Source organism: Mustela lutreola, chromosome 2, assembly GCF_030435805.1.
Source record: "Mustela lutreola isolate mMusLut2 chromosome 2, mMusLut2.pri, whole genome shotgun sequence".
NCBI lineage: Eukaryota > Metazoa > Chordata > Mammalia > Carnivora > Mustelidae > Mustela > Mustela lutreola.
In genome coordinates this window covers 47,742,984-47,755,003 of record NC_081291.1, presented here as the reverse complement: position 1 = coordinate 47,755,003, position 12,020 = coordinate 47,742,984, and the positions used below count along the sequence as shown (strand labels likewise).

At 43.0% G+C, this 12,020-nt stretch overlaps 1 long non-coding RNA gene across 1 annotated transcript; it reads left to right on the top strand.

Annotated features, from left to right (window-relative positions):
• Positions 1-5,147: 5,147 nt before the first annotated feature.
• LOC131825797 (uncharacterized) lies at positions 5,148-11,684 on the top strand. Its single transcript, XR_009351312.1, has 3 exons — positions 5,148-5,339; positions 10,666-10,729; positions 11,603-11,684. It is a non-coding gene; the product is annotated as an uncharacterized LOC131825797 (long non-coding RNA).
• Positions 11,685-12,020: the final 336 nt, after the last annotated feature.

Sequence of the window (12,020 nt, the reverse complement as noted above, 5' to 3'; positions counted from 1 at the left end):
GATCCGTGTTTAGGAAGGAGGACTGAACGAAGCAGACCTACGTATGGAACCTCAGGGCAAAGGGCACCCATGGAGACTGGGGTACCTGGGGGGAGGCCTGCAAAAGGTCCTAGAAGGGAGGAAGCAGCAGCTAAATGGTGAACCAGCTGGTTGCCGACCAGCCCTGGACCCACCGCGCACTTTTGCTGGAATTCATACACAGTAACAGTATGACCCTTGCTTTCTCATTTTCACTGGGCTGCTCTAACAAAATACCACAGACCAGGTGGTTTATCAACAATAAACATGGATTTCTCACAGTTCTGAAAGGTTGAAGTCTGAGATCAAGATGCCAGCATGGCCAGGCTCTCTGCCTGATGAAAGACCACTTCCCCTGAGGCCTCTTTCCTCAGGGCACGAATCCCACTCACGGAGGCTCAAGACCTGATCAGCTCCAACACGTCCCACTTTCAAATACCACCACCTTGGGGATGAAACTATGGTAGATGAGCTTTGAGGGGACATAACCATTTAGATCATAGCACTTATCTTCAATTCAGATAAAAGCCAAAGAGTAGAAACAGTCGTAAGTAATATAAGTACAGTGTGCCAGAGGCTGGGTAAGGAACCTTATCAGCATATCCATGCATTTTGACACTATACCGGAACTGTGTTCTCATCAGATGCTGCTAACAACCATGTGAGGTAGCTATTAGTGTCCTGTCTTTATAGCTGAGTCACTGAGGCTTAGTGAATCGACTCACCCAAGCTCCCACAGTAACTAAGACACACAGGTAGGGTCTGACCTGGGGCTCTCACCATATACCATGTGGTTTTCTTTGCTAGTCTCCCCAACCTGAAAATGGGTTGGTACTGATCATTTGAAGGGCATAAAGTGTCCAAACCTGTCTCCTTCTGGCTGCCAGTCCTTTGGAAAGTCATTAACCACTGACCATAAACTGCCAAGCCTCAGTTTTCATACATAGGAAGCAGAGTTCCTACTCCACAGTAAGCACAACTTCAGCCTTTGTTGTTATTAATGTTATTTTTTCATGCCTAAAATTACTTTCTTTCAAAATCCTGCTATCTGTGACCACACAGATGGAAATTGAGGGCATTATTCTAAGTGAAATAAGCCAGACAGAGAAAGACAAATACTTTATGTTCTCACTTTTGTGTGAAATCTAAAAAAGTCAAACTCATAGCAACAGAAAGTAGAATGGGGGGCGCCTGGGTGGCTCAGTGGGTTAAGCCTCTGCCTTCGGCTCAGGTCATGATCTCAGGGTCCTGGGATTGAGCCCTGCATCGGGCTCTCTGCTCAGTGGGGAGCCTGCTTCCCCCTCTTTCTGCCTGCCTCTCTGCATGCTTGTGATCTCTGTGTGTCAAATAAATAAATAAAATCTTAAAAAAAAAAAAAAAAGAAAGAAAGAAAGAAATAAAAAGTAGAATGGTAGTTGCCCAGGGATGAGGTTCAGAAGAAATAAGGAGATGTTCATCAGTAAGTATAAATTTTCATGATGGACATTGGGGAGGGTATGTGTTATAATGAGCAGTGGGTAATATATAAGATTGATGAATCACTGACCTCTACCTATGAAACGAGTAATACAATGACTAAATTTTTTTCTAAAAAGTACAAACTTTCAGGAAGAAGATGAGTAAGTTGTGGAGATCTAATATACAGCCTGGTGATTATACAATACTGTATCTTATATGGGAAAGTTGCTAAGAGAGTAGATCTTAAATGTTCTTGCCACAAAAAAAAAAAAAAAAAGTGGTAATAATGCGGCATGATGGAGGGGTTAGCTAATGCAATGGTGGTCATCGTTTTGCAATATATAAATCAAATCAACACATCGCACACCTTAAACTTACAACATGTTTTAAGACAATTATATCTCCAGAAAGCTGCAGAAAAAACATTACTGCCTTTCAGTTGAAGATCTATTCATTCATTCAAAAACTTCTGTTCTAGAAATGAAAGACAGAGTAATAAACAAGAAAGGAAAATACTGAGACTTCAAGGAAAATACAATTGATAAGTACAAGTAAGTAAAACAAGAGGACTACAGATGGTGATGCAGGCAGGCTAATAAGAAAATAAGATTCATGATGAATGGGTTGGGGAGAGGGGTGCTTGAGGAGAAGGGATTAGGCAGAGGCCTCTCTGAGGAGCTGGCATATTTAAGGCTGACTGTGACTGCTAAGCAGCCAGTCATATGAAGACTTTAGGAAAGGACGCATCAGGTGGAGAGATATCAAATGACCAAGGTCAAGAGGTGCAAAGGGGTGTGGCTTGCTGGAGGACCAGAATGAAGACCAGCTTGGCTGGGCCTGGTGTGCAAAGAGTGTAGCAATGGCAAAGCAGACTGGTGAAGTGTGAGTGCCATTCAAAATGCAAAAAGAAGATACTGGACAGTTTGAAGTAGGGCACTGATAGGATTTTATTTTATTTTTTTTAATCACTTTAGCTGTTGTGGAGGAAATGAAATGTAGGCAGAAGCAGAAGAGCAAAAGGCCACTTAGGATGCTTTAGGATACCCAGATAAGACACGGTAATAATGCTGATGAAAGAAGAGGGCAACTGGGAAAATGGGCCAACCTACAACAAGTTCAAGAAGCTCAACCCCAGTGGCTTAGATTCCCAGGAGGTAAGGAGAAAAAGGGAAAACCTCAGTTTGGGTCTAGAACCTAGCAGTTTAGTTTGAGCAAGCCGGTAGGGAAGACACAGAGAAAAGGAAATTAGGGAAGAAAAAAAAAAAAAGAAGTCTGCCCTGGACATTTAGGTTTGAGATTCCTATGAAACATGTAAGCTGATCACTGTGTAGAATAGGAAATACAAAAATTTAAAGCTCAGAGGAGAGGATAGGTCAAAGGTATATATTTGGAATTATCAAAATTCAGACACTGTCTAAAGCCAGGGGACTGGAGGAGAAACTCTGTACAGAATGTGTAGAGAGATATAGAAAGAGCTCCAGACAAAACCCTGAGGAGGAAAAGCCACCCAAGAAAAATGAGGAGGAATGGCCGAAAGACTGTGGCACAGCAGAGACCAAGACAGGAATGAATCAAGAAGGAGAGAATTCAAAGATGCTGAGAAGGTGCCAAGATGAAGACAGAAAAGGGCCTGCTAGGCTTGGCCTCAGGAAGTTCAAGACAATGTCCAGTTTCATGGACCTGGTAAACCCAGAAATCCACCTGCAGGCAGCTGAAGGAGGAATAGGACACAGGAAGAGGAAACAGCAAATGCAACGGACTCATAATATGTTTGCAATAAAAGAGAGAATTGGAATAGTGTGGAAGCTGGAGGAGGACATGGCCGGAGGCAGGCTGTTTGTTTTGAAGAAGCGTGAAAGCCAGAGCTCATTCATATGCTGCCATGAGCAAGCCAGTAAAGAGAGAAAGTGATGCAGGAGAGAGAAGTTCAAGGTGAAAAGGGGCTGGACCCTAAAGCATTCACAGAGATGTCAGCCTTCAAAAGAGAGCAGCAGGAACACTCCTTCCAGGTGAACACAGTAAAACAAGGTGGGTGGGTCATGAAGCCCATGGGTTTGACGGATGGGTCATGAATGACATCATGGAGACTTCCAAAGCCTTTTTTTAAAACAGCCTTACTCTTGGTGTTCCAAGAGGTCATGACTATATAAACTAGGATCGCAAAACACAGAAATAGAATTGTTTTTTCCATCGCTAAAAGACTTCTAAGGTCAAATAATCCAGAGCCTGCCTTGCTCACAAAAAAGGTCCAAAGGAGTCGACTTGTTGGGGACACACAGCTTCTTAGTAACATGGAAGAGAACAGAAACCAGGTTATTTGAATTTTCATCTTTTTGTAAAACAAGCTGTTCCACTCTGTCTTGTACTCTCATAGAATGAAAAGTTATCTCAATACATCGCAAACAGTTAACATACCAACTTATGTTCCAGATTTTTCCCACCTTCCTGCTATATAGATTATCTGGAATTAACCTTGGCACATAAATGCACCAAACGATGCAGCTGTGAAGGCTTAGGAGGGGACACCAAAACAGACAACCTGCAGAAGGTCTCCATTAGGTCTCCAATGCTACCATCTCAATAAGGGGTATTTGGATGTTTATGGAGTTATTCAGAATGAAATACTGCCATGGCAGATTTCCCCCCAGACAGCCTCTCCACATACTCCTTAATCACAGTACTGAAAATGTTTGGCTTGAGGAAGAAAATGGGTTGGAAATGCAAGCCATGACATGAGGCAAAGCTTACCACCAGAAAAAGAAAATGGCCTCTTGATCTTTTCAAACTGGGGGACATTTTTCCCACCAGTAACAGAGCAAACCAGCAAGTTGAGCAGCTCAAGCTAAAGTGAGGGTTGAATAGATCCTTAGCTCAACTCACTGATGGTTACTAGAAGGGAGGTGAGTGGGGGGTGGGTAAAGGAGGTGGTGGAGATTAAGGGTTATACTTGTCATGATGAGCACCAGGTGGTGTATGGAAGTGTTGAATCACTCTATTGTACACCTGAAACTCATATTACACTGTATGTTAACTAACTGGAATTTAAATAAAAACTTTCTTTAAAAAAGTGAGGGGTTGACACTTTCTATTCTTGGTTTTTTGCAGAGCACCTGGTATACAGAAAAGCTCAAAAAATATTTGGCATTATGCTGAGTGACAAAAGCCAATCTCTGAAGTTTATAGGCAGTATGGTTTCATTTATAGAACATGCTCAAAAATGACAGAATTATGGAGATGGAGAGATTAATAGCAGCCTAGGCTTAGGGATGGGTGTGGGGAGAGAAGGCAATATGAAAGTATAGCCCAAGGGAGTTCCTATGCAGTGAGGGAAGCATCCTGTCTCTTCACTGTGGTAGTGATTACCTAAACCTAGACATATGATAACATGGCATAAGCCAGAGAGACAGACAAACAGAGACAGATCTGCAGAGACAGACAGCAAGCATTTAACAAAACTGGTGCATCTGAATAAAGATTATACAGTGTCTCTTTTCTGGGTTTCAATGTACTGCAGTTACAGAAGATGTTACCATCAGGGAAAGCAGACTGGAGTACACAGGTCTTTACCATACTTTTTTTTTTTTTTTTTTAAGCTTCCTATATGCCTACAACTATTTAATGATGAGGAGTTTTACAGAATAACCAAGTTTCATCTTCGGTGACAGGTATTTTGATGCTCCCCATTGAACACTGGAGAAAATGGAGTCTCAGGTGTTGCATAGTGGTTTAATAGATGAACCTCTGGAGCCAAAGTACTAGACACCAGCTCCACAACCACTTGCCAGCCTTTTAACTAGAAAAAGAAGGGCATCCAGCCATTTGCAAACACATGGATACCCCTTGAGAGTATTCTGCTAGATAAGGTAAGTCTGACAGATAAAGACACATACTGGGTGAAATCACTTCTATGTGGAATCTTAAAAGGTCAGATTTGTAAAAACAAAGTAAAATGGTGATTTTACTGGTAACTGGTGATTTTACTGGTGATTTTACCAGGGGCTGGGGGTAGGAAGGATAAAACACATTGTTTAAGAATACTAACTTGCAAGGCATGTGGGTGTCTCAGTCGGTTGAGCATCTGATTCTGGATTTCGGCTCAGGTTGGGATCTCAGGGTACTGAGATCGAGCCCCCCAGTATGCTCTGCACTCAGCACGGCATCTCTCCCTCTCTCCGGCTGCCCCTTCCCCTGCTCCCTTGCTCTCACTTACTCACTCAAATCAATCAACCAACCAATCAAAAAATGTATGTATTATATATGTATGTACATACAAATAAGAATACTAATCTGCAACAAGTAGCAAGTAAGTCCTAGAGATCAGATGCACAGTATAGTCAATATAGACAACAAAACTGAATTGTAAGCCAACTTTCTAAGAGCCTAAAACTTAATTATTTAACCACTTGTGGAATGGAATAGTTCATTATTGCTACAATGGCCAATATATTACAATATACAACTGTATCAGATTAAGATGTCAACCTTCAAATTATACAATGTTATATATCAAATATACTTCATCAAAAGGAAAAAGGACTTTGCACAACTGACATTTTTTGTGATTCAGGCTCCTTCCTACAAAATGGAGACAGGACATATTTAGCTCAAGCCACAAGGCCTAGGATATCAATTCATCAGTAAATGTTAGAGGTTATGATTATTATTAAAAGTCACCCAGAATAGAAAAGGAGCAGAAATTCAAAAGTTGGTTTGATTCCTAAGCTTTGTTCTTAATTACCATACTGCCTCCTTTCTGAATGGCAAATGAAAACATGGATGAACACAGTTCCCCGATTCCATCCCTCTGCCCCATACACATAGGCCTACTTCCCTTCTGCAAGTCTATACATCACCTCCACACTAGCTTCCTAGAGTTACTGTAACAAAGTGGCACAAACAAACGGTTAACTTAAACCAACAGAAATTCATTCTTTCCCAGTTATAAAGTCTACAAGTCTGAAAACAGGGTGTTGGCAGGGCCACTCTCCCTCCAAGACCCAGAGGGTAAAGTCCTTCCTTGACTCTCCCAAGCTCCCTCCCTTCCTTGCCTCATCAGTCCCTGGCCTTCCTTGGCCTGCAGCTACACGCCTCCAGTCTCCGCTTCCTTCACTCCCACGTGGTCATCTCCTTATGGACACAAAGGATATTGGACCAAGGCCCACCTTAGTTCCAGTGTGACCTCAACTTTCATCTCCATTATGTCTGTAAAGACCCTTTTCCCAAATAAAGTCACACTCACAGGTACTAGGAGTTAGGGCTTCAACTTACCTTTTTAGGGGACACAATTTAACATGGAAGAACCTCCCAGATGGTTTCCAAAGCCATCCCAGACCCCGTGTGCCCTTGTCCCCTTTCTTTTTGCACAGACACCTCCCGTGCTCCATCTTCCTCCATTCAACACAAGCTTTTTGCAGTCCACTATTTGTTAAAACATGGAGAGAGTCCACAGGCATTTTCAGCACAGATGGGCATTTCTCTTCAAGAGCAAGTTCAGCTTTTGAGCACAAAATCCACAAGCACAGGGGGCACTGTGCCCTGTTTTTATTTCAAGCTGCTTAAGTGATCATTTATGGCAGGACATAAAAATTATCACTGTTTTGAAACAGACACTAGGCTGGTATTCTAGGTAATGATACCTCTGGGCCAAGTCATTATTTTTCACAAGCTTTAATTATCAGAATGGGCACACTATTATTTATTAAATCCTCTGCACTCCATAGACAGTATCTGAATAGGATGAACACCATCTCTTTTCCCAGCTGTGCTCAGTTTAAACAGATTCTTCTCACTTTCTCTCAATGCTGACCAAGTAATGAGATCAAGAACAAGATCTGGAACAACATGTATACACACAGGACACTGCATCCTAGTGCCTGTGGCCAAGTATGCGTGCCTCAGAATGAGAGCATCCGGATTCCAATCCTGGCTCTGCTTCTATCAGCTGTGAGATTTGGGGCATGCAGCCAGAAACCAGTTTCTGGTTTCATGGATATGGCAAATCTCCTGGGGTTTGTCTACAGCCGAAGTGGCATCAGAACTGATGTTCATGTTTTATTCTTCAAGTTCAGAAACTTTTAAAGAAAGAAATGAGATGTGTCCTCAGAGAGCCGGCTCATTTCCCTTTTCCAAGATCTATAAACAAGCATTCCTTGCCCACTCTCTCTTCTCCAATTCAGAAACCAACTCAGCTCCTCCCCTCCAAGTGGCAGAGGGCAGCTGCTCCAGAGAGGAAAAAAAAGTCATGTTCCCGTAACCTGCTACAATTTACCAAGCATTTTCAACTCTTGAGAGGGTCACAGTCATCTGAGAGGGTGACATTATTGTTACTCTGTTCACGTACTTATAGGAGTCCACAGTTTAAGTGTTTATGGGAGGGAGGCTGTGTGTAGAATGATTCCAAGCATAGCCTCTGGCATGATTTTGTTTGGGCTCAAATCCCAGTCTATTTAACCTCTTAGTGACTCAGCTGCCTCATCTGTAATAGGGGAATAATATTAGTACCAACTCCCATCTTATAAAATGGGGATCTTACCAACCTCATGGGGTTATGATGAGGACTAAAGGAGGTAATATGTGGAAAGTGATTCGATCATTACCTGACTCATAATCACTGCTGTGAGTTAATTCATAATAACTGCTATGTAAGTGTCTGTTAAACAAATGAACACAAACATGGTACGCTCTCAATAAATATTAGCCCGTAATGCCTATTACTGGCCATCTCAGTGATTAGCAAATTATGGCCCACAGGACAAATCTGGTTCTCTACCTATCTAAATAAAGTTTTATTGGAACGCATCCATGTCCATTCATTCACATATCCTATAAGGCTACTTTCCAGCTCTAGGAGCAGAGTCAAATGGCTGTCACAGATACCCCATGCCCCACAAAGCCTCAACTATTCACTGTCTGGCCCTTTAAGATGTTTGCTGAGCTCTGGTCTCTCATCTCTTTCAGGACAAGATTGGGCTTTGTTTGTTTGTTTGTTTGTTTTTTTAAATATATATATATAATTTTTTATTTTTTATTAACATATAATGTATTATTAGTCCCAGGGGTACAGGTCTGTGAATCGTCAGGTTTTCACACTTCACAGCACTCACCATAGCACATATCTTCCCCAATGTCCATAACCCCACCACCTTTTCCCTAACCCCTCTCCCCCCAGCAACCCTCAGTTTATTTTGTGAGATTAAGAGTCTCTCGGGGGCGCCTGGGTGGCTCAGTGGGTTAAGCCGCTGCCTTCGGCTCAGGTCATGATCTCAGGGTCCTGGGATCGAGTCCCGCATCGGGCTCTCTGCTCAGCAGGGAGCCTGCTTCCCTCTCTCTCTGCCTGCCTCTCCATCTACTTGTGATTTCTCCCTGTCAAATAAATAAATAAAATCTTTAAAAAAAAAAAAAAAAAAAAAAAAAAGAGTCTCTTATGGTTTGTCTCCCTCTCGATCCCATTGTGTTTCATTTATTCCTTTCATCCCCCCAAACCCCCCCACGTTGCCTCTCAACTTCCTCATACCAGAGAAATCATATGATAATTGTCTTTCTCTAATTGACTTACTTCACTAAGCGTAATACTCTCTAGTTCCATGCACATTGTCACAAATGGCAAGATTTCATTTCTTTTGATGGCTGCATAGTATTCCATTGTATATATATACTCCACCTCTTCTTTATCCATTCATCTGTTGATGGACATCTAGGTTCTTTCCATGGTTTGGCTATTGTGGACATTGCTGCTATAAACATTTGGGGGCATGTGCCCCTTCAAATTACTATATTTATATCTTTAGGGTAAATACCCAGTAGTGTAATTGCTGGGTTGTAGCGTAGATCTATTTTCAACTTTCTGAGGAACCTCCATGCTGTTTTCCAGAGTGGTTGCACCAGCTTGCATTCCCACCAACAGTGTAGGAGGGTTCCCCTTTCTCTGCATCCTCACCAGCATCTGTCGTTTCCTGACTTGTTAATTTTAGCCATTCTGACTGGTATGAGGTGGTGTCTCACTGTGGTTTTGATTTGTATTTGATTGGGCTTTGTTTTATTCATCATTTTATTCCCAGCGTCTAACACAGTTTCTAGCATGCAGCAGATGTTCTGTATTTGTGTCAACAATGAAGAAATAACTGAAGCCCTATGTCACACTTCAGGACATAAGGAATAGTAACTGCCATTACTAAGCACTTGCCACGAGTTGGCCACCATGCCAAGTGCTTTGTCTTGTGAAGCCATTTTACCCTCACATCAAATCTTGGACCCAGGTACCATTATCATCTCAGCTTGGGTCAGGAGGAAACTCAAGCTGAGAAGGTAGAGAAGCACACGGAGACTCAGCTGATCAGGGACCCTGCAGAAACTCCAACACTGATTTTCTTACTCAAAATCCCATGTTCGCATGTTACTACCTGTCCAGGAGTTAACCGCTGGAAAAAAAACAAGCCCTTGATTTCCCTGTGGCTCTATGCTTCAAACTGTATTTGGTATCCCTTCAACAAAAACCCTTGTGTTCCCTGATACAAATATCCAGGATCAACGACCATATAAAAGTCCGCCAAATTTACCTTAAAGCTCCAGGGTTTACATGAGCCCCCACCTCACCAACCCTGCCAGTTGCAAAGTAACAAGACTCATCTCACCAGCATTTGTCTTCTCAACGACAAGATGCAAATCCAGAAATGACTGTTCCAGTGGATCAGATCAGTTGGATTTTTCAACTCGTGAGCTGCACCAGACCTCTAGCAATGGTTTTTGTGTTGGGCAAACGAACAGTGTGAATGTCTGACATCTTAGAGATCAAACCAGAAATTTATTCTGATGAGTAATTTGAGGTCTATTTTATGTTTTGCACGTATGTTTAACCCAAGTCTTGCCTGCAGATAGATTTGCGACCTGTACTGGACCTATTTTATGCTTCTCCCTAGATTTGCTCATCCCCAGCACCCTCCTCAGAGCCCAGCCCCATGCTTCATGCATGATGCAGCCTGCTGCTCCTCGCACCTCTTCCCCTCGCAATGCCAGGTGTCTCAGCCTCCCCCAGATGGAAACAAGCTAAATTCTAGAGACACCTTTACAAGATAATCACCAAGGACTACCCGCTAGCCAGCATTCAACTGTAATGTGGTTAGCCTGTTACTGTAGCATAACCCGGCATTAGCCTGACTAAATCCATTGTCATTTCTCTTTCCACTCTGGCAGGAGTTTGAGACTCCCTCAGCCCTCCACTATCCCCATGAGACAAACCAGAACATGCTGCGCCATGGTGAGTAACCATGCCCTGGGATATTAGAAGGGTGGGTGGGAACAGCCCCATAATGTCTCAGGAATAAGGAATTTATCTTGTTTAGTGGCAAGCTCACCCCTTAAATTAGGTTGAGTTTCCCCAGAAGCACACCTGAGGCAAGGATTCAAATGCATGAGCTCATTTGGGAAGCACTGTCATGGGGAAGACACATGAGATGGGGACAAGGAACAACACCAATTAAAGCTGTGTTAGAAGCAAGTTACCACTGTGGGCACTGGGAGCTCAGGTTCCTTGGAGAGCTCTGGGAGACAGGGTGAAATATGCCTCAGACTTTTCCAGCCAAGAAGCAGGGGACCCGGGGCACCAGAGTGGCTCAGTCGTTTAGGTGTCTTCATCACCTCAGGTCATGATCCCAGGGTCCTGGATCAAGTCCCACATTGGGCTCCCTGCTCAGCAGGGAGCCTGCTTCACCTCCTGCCTCTCCATCCTGCTCATGCATTCACTCTCTCCCCCCACTTACAAAAATAAATTTAAAAAAATAAAAAAATAAAAAAAATAAAAAGGAGGGAGTACCTGTAGCTCTTATTCACCAGCTCTCTCCAACTGCCTTTAGTCGAAGAATGCTCTGGGATATCCCTCCAGCATTGTCAGCTCACCGTGCCCCCACCCAACACACACACACACACACACACACACACACACACACCAGACTCAACAACAAAAAAGTCCTTCAGGCAGAGGCACAGGTGTGCATAGGTAGCCACATGGATCCTATTAGAACTGGGAACCAAGAGTGTGTGTATATGAGGCACACACCACATCAACCACACCCTCTAAATCCAAATTAATGCCAAACTCAGACTCACACTAACAAGCTATGTTCTCCCCTAGGCAGGACATACTGTGTCCCTTTGTTCCAAATGACCTCAACAACTCAAATTCCCTATCACAAATATATGAAGTCGTGAAAAGGTAATTAACTCCTATCTAATGTCTACACATCGATGTGGTGACGCTCACCTCACTTCTCAGCCTGAGACATTCATGGTGGGTTGAAAAGCCCAGGCTACTGGCTACTCCACAAGTGTTTCCTAACTAAACCCTTTTGGTCCAGATTTCTTGGCATAATGTGGCCTTCAGCAGAGCTGAGGCGTCCTGAGGAAAAGCTATTCCTGGGAAGCAGCATGAATGTAATCAACAGCACTCCATTTTCTGTTCTGAGAGTCCTCTCTCAACACGTCCCCATTTCTGTAATGAACTGCCTAATCTTGGACATTTTCCCCATGGAGAAGTGATTAAGTCTGTCACC